This window comes from Periplaneta americana, chromosome 12, assembly GCF_040183065.1.
Source record: "Periplaneta americana isolate PAMFEO1 chromosome 12, P.americana_PAMFEO1_priV1, whole genome shotgun sequence".
NCBI classification, from domain to species: Eukaryota; Metazoa; Arthropoda; class Insecta; order Blattodea; family Blattidae; genus Periplaneta; species Periplaneta americana.
This window is the reverse complement of record NC_091128.1, coordinates 86,913,044-86,923,202: the sequence shown is the minus strand read 5'-3', so window position 1 is coordinate 86,923,202 and position 10,159 is coordinate 86,913,044. Positions and strand designations below refer to the sequence as shown.

Sequence of the window (10,159 nt, the reverse complement as noted above, 5' to 3'; positions counted from 1 at the left end):
TATGAATCACCATTCTGTACATAATGGTCGTACCATATATTTTCAATTGGACAAAAAAAAATGCATGAAAATGCGACGATTATGCGATGAAATATGGTAATTTTCTAATTAACCTTGCATTTAATCATAAAACGTATTATACATTTCCTATTCATTTAAGTGTATCCTGTCATCACTTTCAATCTGCAGATTATTTGTGTGCATAAAGACACACACAACCACATAACACCCCCCCCCCCCCCCATGATAAGTTTGTTTTTCCTTTTACTGTAATGCCGTAATAGTAGGGGGGAATCCATAATAATTGGCACCTCTGCTTATTTGATAAAGTGGAGGGGGGAAATACTAAAGTGTAATTGCTAGTATTAAGTGAAACAATTAAATGTCTGTTTTTTTTAATTAGATTATTTTACGACGCTTTATCAACAACTTAGGTTATTTAGCACCTGAATGAGATAGATGGTGATAATGCCAGTGAAATGAGTCTGGGGTCCAGCACCAAAAGTTACCCGGCATTTGCTCATATTGGGTTGAGGGAAAACCCCGGAAAGAACCTCAATCAGGTAACTTGCTCCAACCGGGAATCGAACCCTGGCCCCCTGGTTTCGCGGCCAGATGCACTAACCGTTACTCCACAGATGTGGACACGTCTATTATAATACATAAACAAAAATAAGTATATAATAAGTAAGTTAGTTATGATGAATTCTTGGTACTAATACTTTACTTTATAATTACTGTAATTTTGTAGTAAGTTGTCGATGAATATGAATGCAGTAGTGTTGTATCTACAGTATTTTGAAATCCACTCCCTCTTTGAGAAGACCACTCCCACCAAGCCACTTTTTTCCTTCTTCTGAAATTATTAGTCATATTGTAAGGACTTCACTGTAACATAAATGGACACAAATGTTCTACACTCCATTTCGATACATTTGGGTGGAACCAATGACAAGCGAATTGGCAGTCTATCAATGCGAAAGTGTATTGCGGGCTGCATCCGTTCACGGGCCTCTAAGGGTAAGATAGGCATGGTGCGGCAGAAAGTGATAGATTTTAGACGCTCGTCTTCAAGCAATGCTTTCCCCCAGAGTGGTCATTGGACTGGCCCTTTCCACTCACCACTTGTGCAAAGGACTTGTTTCGTCTCCTATACTCTACAGATTTCAGAAAGAGAGCATACATCCATCTGTATCCAACTGTTTCTTGTTTCTCAGGTTGCTACAGGCATACATTTAATATTTTGGACTGTCCAGTTATTTTAACAAATTTATTCATTTTTAATACTTTCATACATATTTAATTGTGGATTACATCAGTACTGAATCACTGAACAAAGCAGACATTTCTCATCAAACTGGTGTACACCTCCCCACAGACTGATCTTGATCTGAGAGACCTGAAACCAAAACAATTCTGGTGAGATCTATGACCATTTTCAAAGTGTTTACATATAACCATACATTAATGTTATCTTTCTGCCTTATCCTATAAACCTTACATTGCAGAGAAAGACATTTCACAACCAGGAGATAGAATGAATATTATATATATAGCGATATTGATACACATTATACATTCACTAACAAGAACCAACTCCAGGAAATTCCAGAAAAACACCAATGAAATGCAAGGCAATGTATTTGGACAAATTTCTCTTGCAAGTAAAATTTAAAAATTCTACTGACAACTAAATTCCTACTTGAGACCACAGAATGATATAGAGCATGTTGGTATTTAAAAGTAATCAAGATCAGTTTCATTAAAAGGTTGAAAATAATCAAAATATTTTTCAGCGCATTGTCCATGCTGTATTTAACGTGCATATAAATGAAGACACTCTTATACCTAGGCGGCTGTAACCTTGCACCTGACAGCTTTGCTTAACGGTAGCGAAGAGAGGAAATACTACCATAATCACTACAAAGCATCTGACTTACACGGAGTTTGCCATTCTGTTGTTAATTAAAAAATGGTAATGATTATGTAACTTAAATATGATATTGATATTCTATACCATATTACGTTAATCCATAACTTCTGATTATAATAATAATAACAATAATAATAATAATAATAATAATCAATTAATAGAATTTTATATATGAACTTCGATTACAGAATATTTTCCTTCAAATTAATACTAATCACCAATCACATTATAATGAAAATGTAATGTGAGGGACACCCATATACAGGGTGGACGGGAATCTATTACATTAATTCACAGAGGTAATGAATGAAAGTCAATGTGAAGAAGTTTTGTCAAATAAGTTTTTTAATATGTCTAATAGTTTTGATAATACGATATACAACTCTGTAACACTACTCGAGACGTCTTTGTTCGCATTCTCCTCTCACCAGTCTTTGCGGAGTGGATGATTACTCACTCACACTGAGGAGCAATGACCTCAAATACTGTATAGCGTTGCAACACATTGTATTTTGTACTATCAAAAAACTTATTTGGCAAAACTTGTTCGCATGGACTTCATCTATTACCTCTGTGAATTAATGTAATAGGTTCCCGTCCACCCTGTATATGGACAAATTCCTTCTCCTGCACGTAACATTTACGAAGTCCTTCACACCATTTCTGATACCTGACTATTTAACACTACATGTTTAGCCAAAGGATTCTCACCACGTGAGTTATCATCACAGATTACAAACAGAAATATGTGCAGCTCAATGGTTAAACAATGCCAATGTAGGTTGCCAGGATGACTGTATAGCCATCTGTAAGCATTTTCAAATCAGAAGTCAGCAACAGATTTACTATCTTACTACCCACCTCCCTTGCTGTGTCGGTAACAATGTTCTCTACTATACCAGACTATTTTATTCACTATTGTCATGTATAGCACCATTAATTTATATTGCGTTTCTATTGTAATTTTACTCTTCTTCAGCCCACCTGTCGGTAACAATAGTCAATAGTTCTCAGCTTGGTAGGACAATTTCGGGTTGGACATGTTCTTTACAACTATTAAGGGATAAAATGTCTTATATGTGTTCTTTTATTCTGTTCAACAGACTATCAGGTAAGGAGTTGATACTTTCTTATTTTATAAATGGAAACGCATTTACTGAAATAATAAATATAAACGAAACATAATGAGAATTATTGTGATCTAGCTTTCATGTAGGCCTACGACTGTGTTTATTGTAAGGTGAAATGATTGATACGCTTCAAGCAAAGAAATGTGAAAGAATTTTGGTAAGTACATAATATGTGTAGGCTCAAACAGAAATGACCCGGACTTGGCATTTTTCCACTTCCTCAAAGATGTTGAGAGGTATGTAATATTGTTTACTTCATGTAATTCTCCAACCGAGCTTCCCCTCTTGTAGGAGGCCCTAGCCCTTCATGGGACACAGTGGCTTCATTCGTTCATGTAATTCTTTAAATTACTTCCGTATTCGGACCTACACAAAGCAATACAATTGTGTTCTTGTTTTAGGTGAATCTAACATTGAAACATATGATCAAATGTGTCTTTTAATATCGCAATTGTCAAGTACACTGTAAACATGTTTTACGATAATATCAAAAGGGGTCACAGGGTTTGTATTTGGTGTGGTAGACTTCGTCTGTGCCTGTTTGTGGACTGTGGTATGCCTAGATCATACCTGCACAAACAGCGCTCAATGAGCACGCGCGCTCTTTTGAAGCGGGAGAGCCGTCTTTACTGCTCACCGAAACGGAGAGGAAGATACATCAGAATTACATAGACTTGCTAAAGGTAGAGGAAAGGGAAACGACCACTCAGTTATCTAGTGGAGTGCAGTGTATAGGCCTATTCTCAGTAACTGTTTCACGTTGCTTACCTACTGCTACAGTACAGTATGGAGGACTCTAGAAGACGGAACATAACATTTAACGATTTACAGCTCGAATTTATTGATCTTCAGTGTGACCTAAGAGCTAAAGATCGTTTGAATAATACTACTAGCCTGGCTGAGTTTTACAAGACTAAACATTAGCAATAATATCCACGACTACACAGGCTGACTATGAAAATGATTACTATGTTTGGCTCAACATTTATATTTGTGAGCAACTGTTTTCTATAATCAACTTTAACATATGTAACTGATGTTTCATTACGATCAGTAGGCTACTGTTCCTTTCAGCTGCCAACAGCATAAAACCTCGTTTTCATGTACTGATAAATAAAAATATAACAATGTACATTTAAGTAGCTATAGAATTTCTATTATTTCTGTAAAATAAATATTTCTTTATTAATTAATAATAGTCCAAGATAGTTTTGCAAACACTGAAAGGGAATTCATTTCATAAACACTCGTAATAGTACTTCTTTTTGTGTATATTTTGTACGAGATCACCCCTTCTTCCAGTCCACCCTTATACAGAGCACAGCTAATATCTGCATTCCGCTCATGAGCTGTGAGCCGGCTCGGAGAGCGCAAACCTTGTGCAGGCCTGGCCTAGACAATCAGGCACACAGCATGTTCTGGCCCTGATTTTCTGTGACATGCTGGGATGATAAGACATTGTAGTGATATCCTTACATCCCTAATAAATAACACATTATTACAGGTATGTATTTAATTTTTTTGCATTTGTTTGCTCGAAGCTTATCAATCACTTCACTTTACAATAAGCTCACGTCAGTCATAACGTGAAAACTTCACTACAATAATTCTCATTTATATTTATAATTTCAGTAAATACATTTTCATTTATATTATAATAATCAGTAACTAAGTAGGAACTCCTTACCTGGAAGTCTGTTGAGTAGAATAAAAGAACACGTATAACACACATTAACAAAAGATGTGAATAGTATATCCAACTGATTGGTACTGTGGTCTTTGAACTCCTACGTTGAAATTTGAATTTCAAATGAAAATACCACTGCTCATGTTTGCAATCTATTGAGGGATTATTGAATGTAGATGCCGCTAGATGTGTCTCTATTGCAAGTACAAAATCCTCCAATATCAGCTGCACCCCCCTGGTTATCATTCTCTGAACGATGTCTTTTTTGCGATATTTCACAGCAGTGCTGCAAATTATTTATATCTATATCGATAGTATTGCAAAAAAAACAAGTGTTTTATTTGTGTAGAAAATTATTTTGCCATAAAGGTCCGAAGTTTAATTTTCATTTATCTCAAAACTCATTTTTAAGACTTAACTCCCATTACCTAATGCCCACTGTTATTCGGTTGAGAAGCTTTTGTCATCTAGTCTGCTTTCAAAAGCACTTGAAGTTTGAATTTATAAAATAGTTATATTACCGGTTGTTCTGTACGGTTGTGACACTTCTCTAAAAGTCATTTGTAGGTAAGTAAGTAGCTCCCTTTACCCAAACACCATCGACATAATACTAACACACATTACACACGTGGTAGTAACACAGCATGTAGCAAACTGACAACACAGTAATGTTCCACATAGCAGCAGCTGACAGAAAGTGCTATGTTCTGACTGGTTCAGAAGGCTACCGGCACAGCACAGCATTCAACTTCTTCCTGGTAAGGGTTGCCGACTCAAATACCAACTGTCAAGTGCATGGTTACAATGGTCTGGGTATAACATTTAATGGCTCCTAAGACACAGACATGAGAATTTTACTCAAACTACAAGCTGCTATTTTAACTCCTGACAATATTCTAGTTGATCATTTTTGTATTATGATTTGTAGTAGTGACCTGAAATAGGCTGTGCATGTGGAATATTATCATACCTCACAATCCCACTGGCAGATAGCACTATGCTCTGTATTGTCCATCAATAACGGCCTCCAGATGTAACTGTTTCAATTTCACAGTATCCAAGATTGGCAGCTACACAATTGGTGACTTACTGGAACCAAGATACCAGTCATCTCTGCGATTACTCTTAACAGGAGCATGTGGTGTTCGGCTGTGCAAAACAGAATAAGAAATTGTTGAACCAAGAATTGCATGCGCCTGTACTCCAAATTCCACATCAAAAGAAATTAAATTACTACAAATGTATGCAAAGCTAGTGAAGCTATTACGAAAAAGAAATACATACAAGGCTGTAAACTAATTATCATACAGAATTTTGCACCAAAATAATATTTTAACACTTTTGCTGCGATACTTCGGTAGTTTACAATAATCATTAGCTTGTAATTTAATTATAAAATGTAAACTGATGATTAAATGGACTGAATGTACATATTACTACTTATTAATACATAATTAGCTTTTATGAAGGAGTAGTTGGTATCAGATGTATTGTATATGAAATCCACAGTCCTGCTAACAAATTCAAGAAATGCAACGTCTATAATATAAATTATACAGAGTGCTTAAAAACCAAGCATTTCCAGACCCATGTCGTAATACACTTTTTTGAAATAATGCTCACCATTTTTTAAACACAATGTAGAATCATCTATGAAATAATATATGTAAGGATATATCCTCTCAATATGTAATCAACGTATTATTTGAAAATTAAAGGTGACAGTTTTATTACAACTACAGATTTATAATAACCATTAGCTTCATAGCACTTACTCTAACTGAATATAGTTTCCATGGCAAGATTTTGGAAGTGATAAAACGAAAACAAACCACTTGTTTTTGGTTTAATTTTCACAATCAAGCAATGAAATTTATTCACTTAGAATGTGCATGAAAATAATGATGAGCTACTCTAATTGTTACCTCTATATAAACGCAAAATAGCGCCATTTATTCGGCACCTGAAATATAATTTTTATTATTATTATGTTATTTTATGACGCTTCATCATCTTCGGTTATTTAGTGTCTGAGTGAGATGAAGGTGACAATGCCGGTGAAATGAGTCCAGGGTCCAGCACCAAAAGTTATCCAGCATCTGCTCATATTGGATTGAGAAAATCCCGGAAAAAAAAACCTCAACCAGGTAACTTGCCCTGACCGGGAATCGAACCCAGGCCACCTGGTTTCATGGCCAGATGCACTAACCGTTACTCCACAGGTGTGGACTATAATTTTTAAAGGTGACTTTTGGCACTGATTATAAAGTTACTTTATCATAGCTTTTCTAGAGCTTCATCACATTTCCTATGGGAAGCAATTGTAACTGTGAACATTAATATAAGTTCAAAGCCTCATTCACATAATTCGAAACCATAAATTAGTGAAAATTACATTAAAGGAGGGATATCTTGATCGACAGAAGCGTTCTTAAGAAATCACATTGTCGTGGTTTAATATACGTGTATGTCGCATGGTTTGAAAACATTTGTATGTTAACTGCAACCACCTATAAATTCGTGAACCACCACCATGATATAGACTGAACCATGGGTATCCCGAACCAATTGTATTATGTCTTTAATGACAGATAATAAACCCAAAACATGTACTTTTACGTATAATGGCACTAAAATGTACTAGCACTATCAAATATGCAACTTCAACGTGCGTCCATTATAGTGGCCAGCTAGTATTATGGTCATGACGTGATATAACATGTTATAAATTGTATGGTATATATAAAATACGTTTATATACTTTAATTTTATATAACATTAAGGACATTGTACTTGATGAAGACAAAGCAACAATTTTTTTAAAGGTTTTTCTTCTTATAATAATAATAATAATAATAATAATAATAATAATAATAATGAGGAAAATCATTTCAATTGCAGCTTCCATGTGTACCATTACACTGATTGTTTTACATGGGCCCTCCCAATCCTTTACCACAGGCGCAATAGACTGCAATGGCCGGGACGCGAACCTACAATCTTAGGCACAATATGCTGGCCGGACATATCTTGTGCACCTTAAACCACTCGGCTAATAAACTCTACACGAATTTACTCGATTATGCAGGTATTCGAACCCCTGGTTAAGAGTTGGACATTTGTGTGCAATAGTGATAAGTCTTCCGACTTCTAAAGGTTAATGAACTGCGAATCAATCTGTCGACGGGACATTTTAACAGTTCTGGGTGTATATGCACCTGTTTAGATGAGCAGAGAAGAAAATGAATTTTAAGTCTGTACTTTAATGCTAAAGTAATAAATTTATCAATTAACAATGAAATAGAACAATTGGAGAACCCACTCTTACGTCTTATTCTATTGTACTGATTTACATTTCATGGTATTCGTACATTGCTTCACAGCTATAATATGGAACATGTCAAAAAAAGCCTTAATAACTATAAAGTCTTCATTCATGGCAACAGTCTAGTTGAAATATATACAGAAGTGTTTTACGATATACTAGTACAATACAAGGGGTTAGTATTGACACTTAATATAAGACAGAAACATTCATGCAGCGTTACTGAATGTCATAAATTCATCTATAGAACAGAAACCGGAAATTAGGCATGTCTTTAATTTGGCCCTAAATAATCTTATGTTTTGAGTTTTTTTTATATCCATATATCTTATAGAAAACCACTTGGTATAATACATATTTAGATGATGTAACTTTGAAAACTATCTTTGCTGCATAATATTTCTGTAATTACGACATTTTGTGTGTGTAATGGTTGCTATTCTGTGGATTCAAATTTAGTCTGTCATAACATCGAAATCAATTTTTCAAATCTGGAAATTTGTTACATGCATATTTCTTTTATAAAATTCATATTAATATTACGAAGTTATTACAAGATACTCAATCCTAAGAGAAACTGAGTTTGTTTTTAATGGAAATAAATTCTCTGAATCTTCCTGATCAAGAATATACAGCAGGCCTATATAGTTTTATAATGTTGCGATGTGTCTAACTTACAAAAAACAGTTTTTAATTGAAGCGGGCGTCCCATTAAATCAGGAGTGCCAAGCCCCTTCACTGAAATGTGAATTTCTGTTTGCTATTATAGAATTTTCGGGAACGTTCGTTTCTTTGTAGCACAGCTATTACCAGCCCTGTTGCTCTACGTGAAATGAATGTAGTGGCTTGTGTTTACATTTTGAAGTATGACTTACATTGATGTAATATGTATCACAAGATTTTTGTGTTGAAAATTTCAGGTTTTTCCTGTAGAATTTTTATAAAAGTATATTATTAAAAAAAAAATTGATAAAATCGAGCTATATTTATAATTTTGCTTGTGAACGTAGCTAAGTATATTGCAAATATGTATGAAAAATTTTAGCCATGTAGATTAACCAGTTTCCAAGAGAAAGGTGCACGAATTTAACATTTTTTTTTTCTTTTCTTCTTTGATTTGAATACAATTTTTTTTCAAAACTCAACTATAGCAGTTAATATAACAAACTAACCACCAATATAATCCCAAAAGCATGTAGAGTAACATATAAAAATTTGAAAGCAACAACTTTTATATTTTCGAAGAAATAACCACTTAAAATCAGCATTGGGCACTATAAAAACACCTAGACTACCATGTCCCCTTAAACAAACAAGGAACAGCTGAGTGTAAATAATTTATTGTATGCCACAAATAAGTGACTTACCAAAATGATCCACCAAAGATTCCCATCTATGTGACTCCAACGGCAATTAGGAACATCTGAAAAATTTAATAATATGCATTAAGAAGAGTAAACATATGTACGATGTTTATGCTGAAAACGCAATTCTATGTCAGGTATATGAAAACATGTGAGAAGAATGTCAAATATAACATTTATTTTCAGAATGTCTTCACTTTACATAATGGCAGTAATATAAAATGACAAGCTGATACAATTCTGTTTACTATGAAACTTATTTCCTCTCCTGAAGGTCAAATGCAATAAGTTAAAATAAAGATAATCGTGTAAAACAGACAAAAAAAAATACTCTTATTTTTTAACGTTACTGCCATTTCAGCATTCTAGGTTCAAAATAACGAGTCTTGGCAAGAAAATATACTAAATTTAATTACAGTACTGTTTCCGAGAGTATGACTCTGACACAAGACTAAGTGGGAGAATCCTGTGGTAGCCTGATGGCCGTGCTTCTATGTAGTCGAATATTCACATGGTCAGTAACAGCAGTAGCAGTAGTGTGGAGGAGGATTAGAAAGAAAAAAAGGTGGGTATGAAATTGAAATAAAAAGTGGCTTAGTAATATACTGCAAGAATTATTAAATGTTGTAGTGGTGGCATACTACTTTTCTACCAATAACAATGGAATAATCGTGAAACATAAGGTAGGAAAATGCTAACAAGACTGCTGAAAACTGTCAA

General features: G+C 34.5%; 1 protein-coding gene across 4 annotated transcripts in view; it reads right to left on the bottom strand.

Annotated features, from left to right (window-relative positions):
• Positions 1–1,256: 1,256 nt before the first annotated feature.
• LOC138710655 (hrp65 protein-like) overlaps positions 1,257–10,159 on the bottom strand; it is a 124,311-nt gene continuing 115,408 nt past the window's right edge. For 2 of the 4 annotated variants that reach the window (XR_011335285.1, XR_011335286.1), the window contains exons 11-13: positions 9,443–9,498; positions 5,721–5,899; positions 1,257–1,399 (exon numbers count right to left, since the gene is read on the bottom strand). The gene's annotated coding sequence lies outside the window, so the exon portion shown is untranslated. Of the gene's footprint in view, positions 1,400–5,720; positions 5,900–9,442; positions 9,499–9,659 lie in introns of those variants that run through there. The other 2 variants (XM_069841698.1, XM_069841699.1) reach the window with 1 other exon arrangement.